This window comes from Schistocerca cancellata, chromosome 2, assembly GCF_023864275.1.
Source record: "Schistocerca cancellata isolate TAMUIC-IGC-003103 chromosome 2, iqSchCanc2.1, whole genome shotgun sequence".
Taxonomy (NCBI): domain Eukaryota; kingdom Metazoa; phylum Arthropoda; class Insecta; order Orthoptera; family Acrididae; genus Schistocerca; species Schistocerca cancellata.
In genome coordinates this window covers 220675148-220692566 of record NC_064627.1, presented here as the reverse complement: position 1 = coordinate 220692566, position 17419 = coordinate 220675148, and positions in this window count along the sequence as shown.

The window sequence follows — 17419 nt, the reverse complement described above, 5'->3', positions numbered from 1 at the left end:
AGCAATTCACCGTAAGCTTCCATAGTAAATATGCTCCATTAAATAAGCTCCATTTTACGCGTTATTGCTTATATTGCGCCCAGTCCTCATTAAAAATCCACGCTTAAATTTCTCAACCTTTTTTACTTGGCAATAATTACTAACATAGTTTCTGTTACTTTCTCTCAGAGATGTGCAAGAGTATAATTTATCTTATACCTTGCAGATAACGCTCCTTGTTGTACACCATAAAACTGTCCAGTCCAAATCTTTGTATGCAGGCTGGTCAAACGGTCGTGGAATAATGCGTATTTTTGCACAAAGTGCTTGCGTATCTCTTCTTCCTCAGTTTCCTAATATCGCATGGCTACTGGTATTGCTAGCCGTATAGGTGGAGATGAGTTATAAGCCTTGCAATGTGTACTGCAGAGTCAGTTAGCTCACGCAGTTCTTTGTCCTTTCTTCTCCGCTTATGGAAGATTCGCTATCCTTACTCCTGTTTTTGTTGATACATTCTCTTCGTGTAAATAATTCGACCAACAGTTCACAGTTTCTCCAGTTAATGCCCACCTGAATTTCTCTGAACTGAAATAGTGCTTTGATATTTTGCTGGTCTGTTAAATTAGCTGCTCCTTAAATTTGCTTTCCGTTCCTTCATTTCTTCAATCCATTCTCACCATCTTTCAACAGTTTGTCTTCTCCACCTTAAATTTCTTGTGAAATGGTACCTCCCTTAGTGGCACAACCATACACTTTGGACTGTTTCATCTCTTACATGTACCTGCCTTAGTGGCGCAACCACGCACTTGCTCATCAATTATCTGATTTAACCTGACTTCGGACTGTTTGATATCTTCCTCGATTTTCGGATCTAGTTTGGCGATCAACTCATCGTTCGTTTTTGCCTGAGCCATAACCTTCCTCTCTATTCCTGCGAAATTTACTTTCACCTTTCCGCCTATTTCTTCGAAATCCTTTTTGTTTTCCAAAGCCATCAACGAGAAAGGGTTGGAGATCAACTGTCACTGTGTTACTTCCTCGCGTCTAGAGGCTTCGAAGTTTTCTTTCCCCTATGACATCGTCACCTTTTCATCACTCGTATACTCACACGAGATCATTCCCAGGTGTAAATAAACGACCATGACGAAGCTTGGAATGTATGTACAAGGGTCAAAAGTGCAAAACAAATTCATTCGTTTCAACCCAGTTTTTAAGGGGTAAACAACCCCCAAAAACGGAATCTGGCATATTATGGTTGGAGGAATGTTTTAAAAAACGTGGCATACAAAAAAATGTGTTTCATATAAAAGTCGAAACGTAATTAACGTTATTGAAAACAGTGTAACAAACTTTTGTAATGATTTGAAATTTTGGAAACTACCCCTCCACCATTAATCAGTTTTGAAAATGAAAACTTTTGTTATAACATAGAATAAAGAAACTTTCACGCCACATCCATCCATGTGTAATACAGCTAGTTTCTGAAATACGATATTAGGAAAATAAGCTATGCACAACATGCTGTTGGATTATTTTCAACATACCTGACAAAGATATCTATATGTTCATTATTATTCTAATTGTTTTACTTATTTTTGTTGTGTGTTTTAAATTGTTATCTTACGTTTTAAATTTAACGCTTTGTAAAATTAATGTTTAAAATTTTAAAGCTATATTTTTCCATGTCACTGTGATGACAACTGGAACTGAGTGAAAAATTATGACGCCGACTCAAAAATTATGACGACGACTCATACAACACATAGAGATAGATCTCAGTACAAACAAAAACTTCCTTTTCATCCTTCTAAATGAAATCAGTTTCCAAACAAGCCAATCTATTTTTCGAAAAATACGTAAACTGGCCATTCGCTTGGGCCAAACCGCAAACCGCGCTCTTGTCGATAAAGTGTTAATATCGTAATCATATTGCAGGTACAAGTAATTGTATTTATGACGTTCAACTTCTACTCATAAACACTGAAGTAAACCACAATTTTGATCACATTGCTTATAATTAAAGTAATACTGCCACAAGTTCTAAAGGATTATTTAGTTTGACTTTTACAGATAAGAAGTTTCTGCACCATAAAATTTACATACTTTCCCTCCTTCACGCCCTACTTAAACAGTTTATACAAATAATCTCACCAAGTGACCAGGGTGCTTATATTCCTGTTTTCACTAAGCTTATAAAGTTTAGATCTGTGAACTGTCCATGGGACTATTGCACACAGTAGAACATCATTACAGTGCCGTTAGAAAGGGTGGCCAGGGGTGTGCTGAGCGATGTAAGTAGGAAATCTAGTACTACACCTCTCGGCGTGAGAGAATAAAGCTAAAGATTAAAGCACTCACGAAAACTTATCAAAAATGAGTTGGTACATGGTATGCAATCGTACTATAAAAGCTCACTGTAGCAGAACTTGGCATTTCTAAAAGGAAGGTAAGGATCATAAAAAGCACTGAAACACCTAGATTCTCATTAACCTTCACTAAAATGAATAGCTGTTAAGCTTTGGGAATATTCTTATCCTCCTACTGTTTCATTTAGTAGCCGACGAAGTTTTGTGCGATTTATAGATGAGATTTTCTGAAAAGGAAAGCACAAATCGTCGATAATATTGTCGTGTAAGTTTCGTAACTATCCATATCAAACCAGAACAGAATAAAAAAGTAAATAAAAGTCTCGTGGCGATTTTTAATACATAAACTGTGATATAAAGAATTAAAATTACTGTGTTACACAATGTGCACTACTTAATGTCTGTGACCTACTATTTCCAGTGCTTTAAAAGATAGTGCAAAATCATGCGGGCACAATCCTAGACGATATCATTTGCAATTCAAAATTGATAACGGTTAGTTATCTCCCTACAAACTAAGCCGTGTGGTTACGGGACCGGTGAGAGCGTGGGTATCGTAACATGTGCTACAAGGGTAGACCGCCTCTCTCACTGCGCACTATACACCAAATTTAGAATTTAAATTACGTTGTGCGAGGATACCGCTTCTTTGAAGAGATGCGTAGGAGTGATGCGAATTGCGTAAGCTGTTAAGTCATTTCCTCTGTAGCAGTACACACTTCAGAAAGCAGTGGGCCTAACTATGAACTTGTTTGTAATGTGCAGAGGAATGAGCTCATCCTCTATTTCTGATGCTATCAAGCAGCATGCAGTACTAAGACAACGAAGAAATGTGTTACATCTTGTGGAAGTTCCTGGCTGACACAGGTTACAGTCCTCGCTTCAGTTGGTGCGTGATGCTGCGAACTTGTTTGGCGGGTAGACTGCTCACAGGCGCTTCGGCAGGCAGCCGTGGAACACTTTCAGGGGCTACTGTATGTCAGGATTATGTCTAAATCCGCACTCCGCTTGTTTCCTTCTTCATTTTCTTCTTTTTTCGTTGTATTTGGTAATCTTTTGTCATGACTCCTAAGGGTACTGGATGGTGAGGATGTGCCAAAAACTCAGTATTTTGTTTTATTAAATATTTATGATTTTCAGCATCTGACATACAACACAAAATTAGTTGTCCGTTTTGTAAAGTCAGGTGGGTAGAAATTTAAAAATGCTGTCAGTGTGAGAAAGGTCCCTTGAAGTAAAAATGTTAAGTTGAAGTTAGAACCGACTCTCTTTTATTACTTTTCTTTATTATACTGAGGTGGCGAAAGTTTTGTTTTTTCAGCTGATACATCTGTTGTGAATTTGGATACATGAACGTTTCTGTTACCGCCTACAGATTGTTAGTTTCGTTAGGTTTACTTCGTGTGTTTACCGTCATCAGAGTGCATTTTACGTAATACGTACATCCGCCTTTGACCCTTATTTTGGAGAAGATTACGTTTCAATACTGTGGGTACGCAGAAGACGTTTGCTATAAGGAAACCTGTATTTCTTGGAAATATTCGCAAGATGTAACGGACAAAGTTACACCAAGCTTTTAGTTCCGGCAAGAAACAAAAATTAGGTATACAACCAGAAGACGATAGCAGTTTCAGTACTAATTTTGAAAGAGTCTCAAACACGATTATAATTCTTAAGTTACTGTTAATGTCAAGGTTGGTTATGTATGATATGATAGGTAAGGCTTGTGGAAGGATTGACAATGTCGTATTAACAGAAAAATCACAGTAGCAGGAGAGGACTCCCTACTAAATTATCTGTTGTTTGCAGTATGTCCCGGCAGATAAAATCCACCATGACCCCAAAATTATTAACAGCACAAAGTGCTATAAACTAAATATAAGGTTTGTGTATAAGCTGAGCTTTATCGCAAATGTAGAAGACCAGCAGAGACATTTTATGGTGCAATGAGTCTACCAAAGTCAACTGCAAAATTTAGTTTCTGTGAATCCACAATATTAAACAGAAGTTTAAAACAAATACCCAAAGACTCACTGAAGGCAGTAGTGGAAGATTCAGTTCTTTTTATTTAAAAGCAGTAGGGACATAATGCCGTTTTTGATGGAACATGGCAGTAAGGAGACTAGAAACCATTCTGCTGTCTTGTCACTGCGCCATCACTCGACATTGGTAAGGTGACAGGTTACGAATTGCTTCCAAAACGTGGTGTTGTTTTGGCAGACAACACAAATAATTGAGACGCTTAAGTGGGTACTATAGAGACATAGACAGGCATATTAAAATTTTGTGAGAGATCTGAAGCGTTGTAACTGAGGCAAGCATATATGGCAATAGTGCAGTTCAGAGGCTGAAGTGCTGTGGACATGTCCATAAAAGAATGGGAGCGTTATTAAGAAATCTAAAAAATATAAATGAAAGAGAAAAAGAACAATTACACCAAACCACTAACATGAAGGTGAAGACATACAGATAGTGCAATTTGTGAATTATGCTGTTGTTGTTGTCTTCAGTCTTCGGACTGATTGGATGCTGGTCTTCATCCTAGTCAGATGTTTGCAAGCCTTTTCATCTCTGCATAACTACTGCAACCTGCATTCATTTGAATCTATTCATTATGTATCCGAACTTCGGTCTTCTTCAGTAATTTTTACTACTCACTCTTCCCTTCATAACTATATTTACAATCCCTGATGCTTTAAAATATGACCTGTCAAATGATTCCTTCTCTCAATTAAGTCGTGCCATAAATTTCATTTCACTTCTCTTCGTTAGTTATCCGAACTACCCATCTAATACTCAGAATTCTTCCGTAGCACTTCAAAACCTTCCAGTCTCTTCTTCTCTGCACTATTAATCGTCATATTTTTATTTCCACTCGAAATACACTCCAGACAGACACCCTCACAGAAGACTTCCTAATTGTTAGATTTAAATTCGATCTTAAGAAATGCCACTTGTTCTTGCTATTGCCAGTATACTGTATAGTGTATATCGCTCCTGCTTAGGCCATCATCAGTTATTTTGCTGACTGGATGGTAAAACGTAGCTAATATTTTGGTGTTAATTATTAGATGATGATAAGGGAATCAACTGGTACCACTTCATTCTGCAAAGCTGACTGTGTTGTGCGAATTGACGCCATCGTTTATCGTAGGACCGTATTTTCTCGAGGCGTTGTGTCCTGCGGGTCCTGTTGCCTGTACCGTCATTGGTTAATGCCATGAGAGTCTTTTGCGCACCAACGTCATTTCAACTTTACAACAGCGTGGATATGTGTGTGGGTAGGATCATTTTTATGCACATTCACAGGCAGTGAAGCGGTTGCTGCAGAGGCATTTCGGGGATGCTAGAATTATCAGCCATCATTTCACTATAGTCTGGCCGTCCTCATCACCTGGTCTTAACCCGCATGACTTCCGGTTGTGTGGTTACCTGAAAGATGTCGTGTTCAGTGCTGCAATTACGAACGTATATGAAATGAAGGCTCGCATCGGGCAACGCATTCTGAACATTACCACCGCGATACCCCGATCTGTCCCGGAACATGATATTTATCGATTTCAACTTGTGGCAGAAAAAGGTGGACAGTATACTGAACATGTCTTGCGCCAGTCCCACGACAATTATAAAGCGGTGACCTTTTGCCTTTTATGCAGTATTTGGTTCCTGAACAGTTAAAAACCGATATCATATTGCATTTTATGTGGATTTTGGAGTCAGGACTATTAAAAACCCGTTTTTTTCCTTCCGATGTGGCACGACCTTGCCATGGTGGATGAACTTATCTAACTAACAGTGCCGAACTTGTGTAGTCAAGCACATTGAACTGAGCGAGTTCTATAATGTGCGACTCAAACCTTAGCCCTCTTATTACGATTCATCTGTCATTTCTACACAACTCCATTTACGTTTAGACTCTTACAGAGCCATCTACTGGTAAAATTCTCTTTAATTTCATTTATTTATCTATTTTTCTGTTCCATGACCTTTCCTCCTGCACCAATAATATGCTGTTCGAATCTGTCGTAATTCTGAGCAATGGTTCTCTTTCTACAGCGTTTTGGAACTGTACAATTCAAACATGGCTCCCCATGGACGAAAAATGCTACAGTATTGCCTGCCGAGCCATTGCGGTTCGCAATTCTCTTATTATCACTGATACAAACGCTGGCTGCAAGTATTTCTGTTAAATATTTCATAACAGTCTCATTTCGTAACAGCACAGAAGCGAAAAATTAAAATTAATGGAGAACAACGAAAGTATTATGCTTCTTCAAACTTGAGGCCACGTTGTCTGTACAGCCGTCTTGCAATTCCTTTGGCTGAGACCCGTTTGCCTCAAAGACTTTAGTTAAGATAAACCAGTTAGCAGAACAATAGAGACTACACAAACAGTCGATTAGTGTGTGTAGATAATGGAGCAAAAATCTGCTCGCGAGTAGGAGATGGTCAAAAAATTTAATTTTTGGAATCAACAATATAACCGACAACTTTCGATTTCGAACCTAATAAATAATGTGGTAACAGTGCCCAGTACTAACTGCTGTTGTAGGGAACGGATTCAGGTGATCAGTAGGGAGGAAGATCAGAAATTAAGGAGCTCTCGATGGCTAGGTTATTAGAGACAGAACTCAAATCTGGGATTGCGGCAGGATGGGGGAGGAATGCAAGCGTATCCTTTCTAAGACAACCATCCGACAGATCAGGCAAAATGGAAGAGACAAAAGATTCGATTGCCATTTGGGGGTCCTGTAATCTCAACGCCTATATTTTGTGTCGCCAGTGCACGAGATTTATCAAGTAATCAATAGTTTACCAGAAATGACTTTTAAGCCTATACGTGAGAACTGAGGAAAGACTTATATTGTTACTTATTGTTATATTGTGAAATGTCCAACAACAATATGTTTTATTATTTTTATAACCAGTTTTCTACAAGGAATAATCATGTAACAAAAGATAATACCACTAAAAGAATGTATTTGCATTGTATTGTCTGTGAAATCTTTCTGCTGTTGTTCTTCTCTGTGATGTATGAAGCGGATGAGATCTAAGACAATCTGAGGTCTGTTCTTTTAATTATTGTAAAAGGCAGTCATAAATGATCAAAAGAAAAATATGACGTACAATTTACTAAATGGAATTCTAGTGTGAGGACCTTTATTTGTAACTAGATAACCAACTAAGAATGTTTTAACTTTTGTGTCCGCAGCAGTTCAGACTGTGCTTTGTCTGCCGCCATTAGTAAGCTTATGGAGCGGCAGTATTAAACTGCAGAAATAAACAGACACTAATTTTTTCCGTCGTTATTACAATATTTGAACTCCGAGGACAAGAACCCACAGGAGTTTATTATTTTTCTATTCTAACAGTGGAAATAACATTCACAAGAGCGATCTTAAACTTTACGTAAATGAAATAGTTTTTATAGGTGGTGCGTAAGATAAATTTTTCTCAGAATAATTTATCTGTAACTTTAAATAAAAATATTTACCACACCAGTGTTGTTATGGGTAAAGGCTGTGGTGTGATACATACATTATTTGGTGCATACATTTTAATGTCACGTAAGGAATTACCGAAACTCATTATTACCGGGCTCAGCAGCACGTAAATAACAATTATCAGCGATTATTTATTTCTATCAAATAATACTGTTATTCTTGCTGCTTCATTTCCATACGTTTTACAATAACACGTACATGCCACCACAACAACTTTAAACAGAACCCCAAAAAACCCATTACAATCCGAACCACTGTCTACCCTTATGCTGTGTGTTTTCCCGTGTACACAGGAACAACACTTGGCTACTTGCAGTTAATACTAATCCTTATATCGTCGCCGTGTACTGTATTCCATTGCACTGAAACTAATGTAAGCACTTTGTTTCAGGACGAGGCAGGGGCGTGACGAGAATAGATCAGGTCCAGCTGCTACTAGTCATAAGATACCCACACTAAACAAGGTGAATGTTGACATCATACTCCAGTCGTTGCTTATACTGGCAAGTGTCTGACCTCATTACCTCACATACAAGCTGCATCAACCGTTAAAGTGATCGTTAAGGACAGGCTCGGTGAGCACAAAACTGTCCATTAGTGTTCCTCGTAGTCTTGGTTATCTAGTACAGTGCTGTGGAAGTATAAACAAGTACGGTGTTACCAGATGACCATTTGAGATGTTAATTAGAATAAGCTAACGACGGTACCGCTCATTCCTCCCATCGTGGGTGATTTCCAGAAGAGAGGTCTCCTGATAGGAGGTCGTTTCAAGCCCTGAACCGCCGTCCTAGGGTGCGTGAGACCCTTATGCCTGCTTCTCGCTACTGGAGGAAGTCTAGAAGGACGAACAAAGACAGCCAGTTCTTCCTACAGTTGATGACGTCTTTAGTGTTACACGAGATGTGTGCCAAGCCACAAGACGAATGTTGACGTTTGAGGCCTGTCACTGCCTCTTTTACATGTACTGCAGTAAGAAGTAATCTTGAGCATGTGTCTGAACCCATTTTACACTGTCAGTAGGAACGATCAGCAGCTGATTATGCTGCACGGGTATTCTTATGCCAATGATTAATTCAACAGCGTGCAAACCCTTATTGTGGTACAAGTAGGGTCTTTGCTGTTCACAGGTGCGGCGCCATTTCATCGTGATCAGGTAGCAAATTTTCACAGTCTGCAGGCATGGACTGACGTGAATACTTATAAAACTGTTGAACCACGCCACTAGAAGTTTCTGTAAATTTTTTGGCCGCCATTGTTGCTAACTCTAAGCATTTGGAGATCCTGCTCTCAGCGTCAGCGGCTATCGCAAAAACACTTTCCCAAATGCACTCTACTCGATTTGCTAGAAAATGTTTCTTTATGACTGTGCCGAAACTACATTACGAACGCTGCAGCTCCTCTGCTTAGTATAAACTCCCGTCGCTCTCTGTATAGCAGATTCTGTGACAGAGGAGGAGGAGGAGGAGGAGGAAGAGGACCAGTTCCCTGGCTTCCAGGTTCTCCGAGCCTAAACCCATTATACTTCCATTTGTGGGGACATTTGAGGGTACTTGTGTGTCGGACACATGTTAAAGTTTAGTCTGTGGGCCCGTGGTGTGGAAGGACGCGAAGCCATATGCAGTATTCTAGCTAATCCAGAATTCTAAGCGAACTTAGTTTTCTGCAGGTAGACCTGCGAGGTGCCGGGGTGGAGAAGAGTTTGTACCTCTTTAATTCTGACGAATTTTGCATGAGAACGAGACATGCACTCGACCCTCTCCTTACCTACAACCAAATTAATTATGCGCTCAACGGTAACGAAAGGAAATGATAGTGGACCCTGCTAGTTGGTAAAATAAGGATTGCACACTCACAATAATTTAATAAAAATCGTAATATACTCAGAGAAAAAAAGAGAACTTTATCATCATAAACAACAGGAAATGGGATTCTGCATATATCTACGTAATGATATGCGGATTAAATATTACAATGGGATTTATTATACATCAGAACATAAAAGCACATAATTATCGACACAAACAGTAGGTTAAAGGATATGGTATACTGAACTATTATGAGAATAAGAGTTGGCTCGAGAAAAGGGGCTCCCACTCTCTGTGATGTAATAGATTGACGATAATGACTGGAGGTCCTAATGAATCAAATATTACTCACCCGATTATATTGCAGTATCGCAATTAGTAGTGAGAGGTCAAATGGGATCACATGGACAAACAAGCAAGGTGGATTTGTAGCAAAGCAAACGTGCATGCTGTTGAGGGCTTAAAATTGTTAGGTCTTACAATGCTGGAGCCGCAAAATACTTTACCAATCCTGAAATCTGTAGCAGGTCGTCGGTAGGCAGCGTTCTGAGGATGTAGGCGCAGACTTCTGCTGTGCAGCAACTCTGTTTCAACCCCCAGCCTCGAAGGCTGTCCGAGAATTCTAAGTTCTGACGAAAAAGTGCGACCAAGTCGAAAGACCGTCCGATTCCGATGAAGATCATATCCCGAATGCCCTGCGCCCACGCAAGGCAAGATCGAAGCCAACATTGCTCAGCTCCCTACTATCATCGAAAACCGCCAATCAGCATTCAGTGCTGATTCCAAAATTCCCCCACACTGTCTCAGAACATCATTCACAGCAATAGCGACAGTTCCCTCCAACTTCGAGCAGGGCATTATGATGTCAACTAGCCTCAGATTAACGAGACCAATCATGCCTCTGCTATTCAGCTGAGGGCTCCTAACTTGCTGTTTGACCGGCTACGAAAATAACATGCCTACACCACCGGCCATTCAGCACCAGACAGTAGCGCCCAGCGGGGCACGGTCCACAGGTATTCACAGAATCATAAGGACAATGCAGTGAGTCGGTGGCAGCAGTTTTCGTTCCGGACGCGCCGGAACGGTAAACACATAAACTGCGGCGGCTCTCAGACGTCTTGTAGGTCGTTTTGCCCTGTATACCACAGGTGACACTCGACCGACGTCAGTCGTTCCGCCAGGAGCTTAAGCCCATTGATGTACGACCCTCTCAGTATTCGGAGAAGTGCAACTCCCAGCCGGAAATGGAGTCAGCCACATCCTCCGATGCTCGCCTCGCACAGGCCACCCAGGGAAGTACCCCAACATGCATGGGAATAAAGTGAAAAGTATTTTGAGCCCTTAATACAGGGTTATTACAAATGATTGAAGCGATTTCACAGCTCTACAATAACTTTATTATTTAAGATATTTTCACAATGCTTTGCACACACATACAAAAACTTAAAAAGTTTTTTTAGGCATTCACAAATGTTCGATATGTGCCCCTTTAGTGATTCGGCAGACATCAAGCCGATAATCAAGTTCCTCCCACACTCGGCGCGGCATGTCCCCATCAATGAGTTCGAAAGCATCGTTGATACGAGCACGCAGTTCTGGCACGTTTCTTGGTAGAGGAGGTTTAAACACTGAATCTTTCACACAACTCCACAGAAAGAAATCGCATGGGGTTAAGTCGGGAGAGCGTGGAGGCCATGACATGAATTGCTGATCATGATCTCCACCACGACCGATCCATCGGTTTTCCAATCTCCTGTTTAAGAAATGCCGAACATCATGATGGAAGTGCGGTGGAGCACCATCCTGTTGAAAGATGAAGTCGGCGCTGTCGGTCTCCAGTTGTGGCATGAGCCAATTTTCCAGCATGTCCAGATACACGTGTCCTGTAACGTTTTTTTCGCAGAAGAAAAAGAGGCCGTAAACTTTAAACCGTGAGATTGCACAAAACACGTTAACTTTTGGTGAATTGCGAATTTGTTGCACGAATGCGTGAGGATTCTCTACCGCCCAGATTCGCACATTGTTTCTGTTCACTTCACCATTAAGAAAAAATGTTGCTTCATCACCGAAAACAAGTTTCACACTGAACGCATCCTCTTCCATGAGCTGTTGCAACCGCGCCGAAAATTCAAAGCGTTTGACTTTGTCATGGGGTGTCAGGGCTTGTAGCAATTGTAAACGGTAAGGCTTCTGCTTTAGCCTTTTCCGTAAGATTTTCCAAACCGTCGGCTGTGGTACGTTTAGCTCCCTGCTTGCTTTATTCGTCGACTTCCGCAGGCTACGCGTGGAACTTGCCCGCACGCGTTCAACCGTTTCTTCGCTCACTGCAGGCCGACCCGTTGATTTCCCCTTACAGAGGCATCCAGAAGCTTTAAACTGCGCATACCATCGCCGAATGGAGTTAGCAGTTGGTGGATCTTTGTTGAACTTCGTCCTGAAGTGTCGTTGCACTGTTATGACTGACTGATGTGAGTGCATTTCAAGCACGACATACGCTTTCTCGGCTGCTGTCGCCATTTTGTCTCACTGCGCTCTCGAGCGCTCTGGCGGCAGAAACCTGAAGTGCGGCTTCAGCCGAACAAAACTTTATGAGTTTTTCTACGTATCTGTAGTGTGTCGTGACCATATGTCAATGAATGGAGCTACAGTGAATTTATGAAATCGCTTCAATCATTTGTAATATTCTCATTACAATAACCTTATTCAGCCTGTAACCACCGTGCAATGACATAAAACATTAACAAAATTGATGAAAATGAGAGGCGACATGCAAAAGAGGGTATGGAATCTCTCAGACTAACACAAACATTTTTGAAAATTTCATGTAAGGAATAGTTTCACGTGGTGTCCAGGTGCATTGTGTTCTTGTTTCTCATATGTGCTGTGAAGAAAAGCAGGTAATGCATTTTAATATGAAAATGATACCGATCTGGTTGCATTTCTTTTATGAAACTAGGAAGAAAAGGTACTTAGTAAAGACTGAATGATTTATTACTAACAAGGCAATCGCAGTCATGATAAGTACATCGTGAGCAAAATGGAACAGAATCTGAAAATATTTGAGACACTGTAAGGTAGGCAACCCAACTTACAGCATCTGCCTCAGTTGTAGATTATGTAAATCGGGTTGCCTATCCCACAGTGAAAGATATATGTTTTGAGTCAGTTTCACTTCGGCCAACCTGTAGTTCACACCGTGCAGCGGATCCTAGTCGCCAACATGTCAAGTCCAAACTGTAGCTCAGGATACATTGGGTAGTATGGCTTCAAAGCACGTGCCAATGAACACAGGTCAGTGACTGAGGTCTTATTTTCTTAAATTACGTTTCATTCCTTACCCCTAGAGCTAAAATGGACTATCAGAGTCTTGATCTATTGCAGTGAGACATTCTTTTCAGACAATTACTAGGTTAGTTGGCAGTGGGGTAGAGGTATTGCCAGTACGGGGGGAAATTCCAGTTCCGGCACTTGCTAAGCCCTCATGTACGAGTGAGAGACGAAAATTATGAAAGCCTTGTGTATGAGTAAGCATAATATTTTGTATGTACAAAGTACTGTGGTTGGATGACTTGCTCCGCATGTGTAGTGTACCCGTATCGCTCCCGATCGCAGGCAATGCGATCAATCACCAGGCTACTGCAGGGCCAACAGGTTGGTTGGTCCACGTTGTCCTCCCCTGGGATCACGGACGTTGGTATAAGCACTACCGAGGGTACAGCCGTGGATACTCGCTATCAGAGACCATGTCTGAGGTTACCAGGAAGGTATCCTGATTGATCTCTCTCTACAAGGGGACACACCGAAGTGACCCTCTCAGTAGTGCCCAATACTACAATCTCCATAAAATTTGTTCTTCCATGAGTTCGTATAAAAGGAGTCAATGTTTTCTTCTTTCGTTTCATCTTTGCCTACGTCCCCCCAACATCCAAGAACTGAAGGTCGATATATTTCTATTTCTGTAAGCTTGTAACAACGACATCATTGGCACTCTTTCCCATCAAGAACTTTGAAGGGAGGGCGTTTCGCGGCAGTAAGGTTACATTTGGTGATTTCTTCCGCTGTTAACCTTTAAGGGCACATGAGATATGTTAGCGCTTGTTTTTGCAGTTTGGTTGGGTCTGCATCGCCCGGCATTCAGAGGCCCAGAATGCTTTCGCTTGGGTATTATAGCGCATAGATCTGATTCACTTTGATACAATACATTTCGGGTGTTCAGCTGCACGAATTCTATTTCCTCTCCTAATATTTCAGCCGTATGGCTCATTCCCCTCTTATATCAATCTGCACATTACAAACAAGTTCATAGTTAGACCCACAGCTTTCTGAAGTGTGTCCTGCTACAGCGAAAATGACTTAACAGCTTACGCAATTCGCATCACTCGTGCGCATCTGTTCAAAGAAGCGGTATCCTCGCACAACGTAATTTAAATTCTAAATTTGGTGTATAGTGCGCAGTGAGAGAGGCGGTCTACCCTTGTAGCACATGTTACGAGACCCACGCTCTCACCGGTCCCGTAACCACACAGCTTAGTTTGTAGGGAGATAACTAACATCTTCAAAGTGGGCTGGAAGACTGGCGCTCTAGCACTTGCTCCGTCCCTCCGTGCCTCTGAGCATGCGATTACAGATACGTAACCGCTAGATACGTAACAGCTGGAGTTATTCGTGTAATGAATCTGTGGCTACGTTGTCGATCCACGGTGGAAGAAGATGTAGCAATAAGAACTACACTGTGACGTCTTTGCAAGTTTATTGAAGAAAGCGCCGGATTCCATGATCTGTCCAAATTGAAACCACTATATTAATTAAATTATTCGCCAAAAGGATGTCAACTCTATATTTCACCACCGTGTCCCAAAAAGATGAAGTGCACACTAAGATATCGACCCTTTCGTACAGAATAGAGTGACCAGTGAAAATGCAATGTTCTGCCACAAGCCGATTTATTGGGCTGTAAAAACTGTATGTATCTAGCTGCTCCGTGCATGTTTCATCGACTGCACTGGTAATCTGTCAGATGTGCAAATGGTCGCAATAGCAGAGGATCTTGTAAACCCTAGCATGTCGGAACTTCAAGTCATCCTCACTTTGGTTCAAATGGCTCTGAGCACTATGGGACTTAACAGCTGAGGTCATCAGTCCTCTAGAACTTAGAACTACTTAAACCTAACTAACCTAAGGACATCACACACATCCATGCCCGAGGCACGATTCGAACCTGCGACCGTAGCGGTCGCGCGGTTCCAGACTGAAGCGCCTAGAACCGCTCGGCCACTGCGGCCGGCCATCCTCACTTTGCTCGTCACTTACCAAACAAGTTGAATTTTCTAAAATCTGTTAAATCGAATAAGCAGGCATTACCTGTATGTTAGCTTGTGGATAACCAGGGCCCGGGAGTGTTAGAGGGGGACAAATACACGTGCATGTAGGACGTAAAGACTCTCCTACTGAGCCCGCATGATTTGCTTTGAACATAACTAATCACTTAACGTCACTTTTGTAAAGATTATACTTTGCTTGTTGGTACTTATTTCTTCTCACATATTGAGCACATTGTCTATACCCCGATTTTTCTGACTGGGCTGTTATTGTAAGATTTATAGTTTATTCTTGTGCGTTTTGATGTTTCCATGTGGACCTTAACACATGTAAATTTTCTTGGCGTTTTATGTTCATTGTCATGCACTCATGGTCAACATGGCTGTTTGGACTTAGTAGAATAAACTTATTCTGAGTGTTAGCCAGGTTGATTTGTAACCATTTACTATGCTCATTACGTCATCTATTCGAGCTTTATGTATGTAGCTATATTAACAGCAGCCTCCTCTCTTCCCCGCTTGAGACGAGGCACTGACGGTACGTGGTTATGGGCAGGAGAGTACGAAGACAGGAAATGACGCAGTTCTGGGTGACAAATAACACCATTTGTCCGTGCTGCTTACGTTTAGCCGCATCTTTTTTTACACATTCTATTAGGCGCAATCATGACCCCGCTCCCCCTTACCCCCATCCCCCGTCAAAAAATAGTTGTCTATAACCGTTTCTGTTTTCATATGCACCAGTTTCCGTATCATGTAGCGTGAATAGCACAGAATTGTTATGCTTAACAGGATACTTTTCAGTTTCTAAACCACGAGAATGGACTTTCGGCCTGACCAACTGCATTAAGGTATCTAGCCAGAGAAAGGCACCTCTGTGCAGACTGACCACACAGGCTGCCAACAACAGATGCGAGGCGATTTGCGAGCCCACGAGTAGTACCGACTAAACCACACGACGCTGAATAAGGAGAAGCAAGAAGGAAAATTGGATAAATCGCTCTATTAATAAAAAATAAGACTGACATTCCAGAACATAGCCGGTAACGACAGAAAGACACAGAATTTCGCCCATTTACACGTTGTGCGAAGAGAAACACTGATAACGGCTAGGGAACACATCGATTTTATATTGGATGAGTTTGTTGCTTATAGTTATCGAATCAGCTGCACGACACTTACTTCTCAAATTTACAGTCGGATGGTTTTCGAATGTTGTATTTCTCTAGTGCCTTGGAAGCTAAATTTTTGTGACGTGCCGGCCTCTGTGGCCGAGCGGTTCTAGGCGCTTCAGTCCGGAACCGCGCTGCTGCTACGGTCGCAGGTTCGAATCCTGCGTCGGGCATGGATGAGTGTGACGTCCTTAGGTTAGGTTTAAGTAGTTCTAAGTCTAGGGGACTAATGACCTCAGATGTTAAGTCCCATAGTCCTTAGAGCCATTTGAACCATTTTCAGTGACGTAAATAAATAATAATAATTGTTATTATTCACAGAATTCTGTACATCACTATCTTCTATAGGCCAGGCCTTGCCACTGCAACCATATTTATCTCTCCTCTGCTGAGCATTTGAATTCAGCCTACTGTTTGAATTTAAGTCACTCTCTCACAGAATCCAGATTATTCTTCCCTGACCTTCCTTTCTTCACTAAAGCCTTCCCTTCCAATGTGGTCGTCAGTAATTCGTCGTGACGTATCGAGTGACCTCGAATGTTGTTCTGCTCTCTTCTATGGTAGCTTTCAGTTCCCCTGTTTCATCTACTTCCTTGAGGACACACTCATTCAACTTTTCATTCTCCATATTATTTTCAGCGCCTTTCTCTCACGTTCCCATGTCCATTGCTTCCAGGCGTCGTACATAGTGCTTGACTAGGACTCATGTTTGACAACTATGTAACGAACCACTCGAGACACATGTTTTAATACGTATTTGCCTACTTGTTAGAAGCTGTTTAGTGTTACTGAACCCTCTTTAGAGAGGACTTTTCTCCTTCTGATCTCCGTGGTTCACCTGTTGTCTTGACTGACAAAGCTTCCTAAGTAACGGAACTGACTACAGTGTCGTATTGTTTCATGACGTTTGTTTGAATCTGTTCATTGGATTTTTTGAGGGTTATTACTTTGCTTTTTGAAGTATTTACTTTCAATTTGCTTCCTTTAATGTTGATGAAAAAATACACAACATTTTACTTAGTTTCTTTTCCGATTCTGCAGTTGATGAAATGTCATCTGGAAAACTTATACAATGCAATTCGTGTCCGCAGATTTCGACGCCTTTACCCTCTTCTCATATTCAGACATGAGCTCCTCAATGAACATATTCAACAAGTGTGAGGGTGGTGTGTAACCTTCTCTCACTATGTTTGTTATAATTATGAATACATTATTGTTATGTATATAGTAATGTTATGTATATGCTATTGTTATGTATATGCTATTGTTATT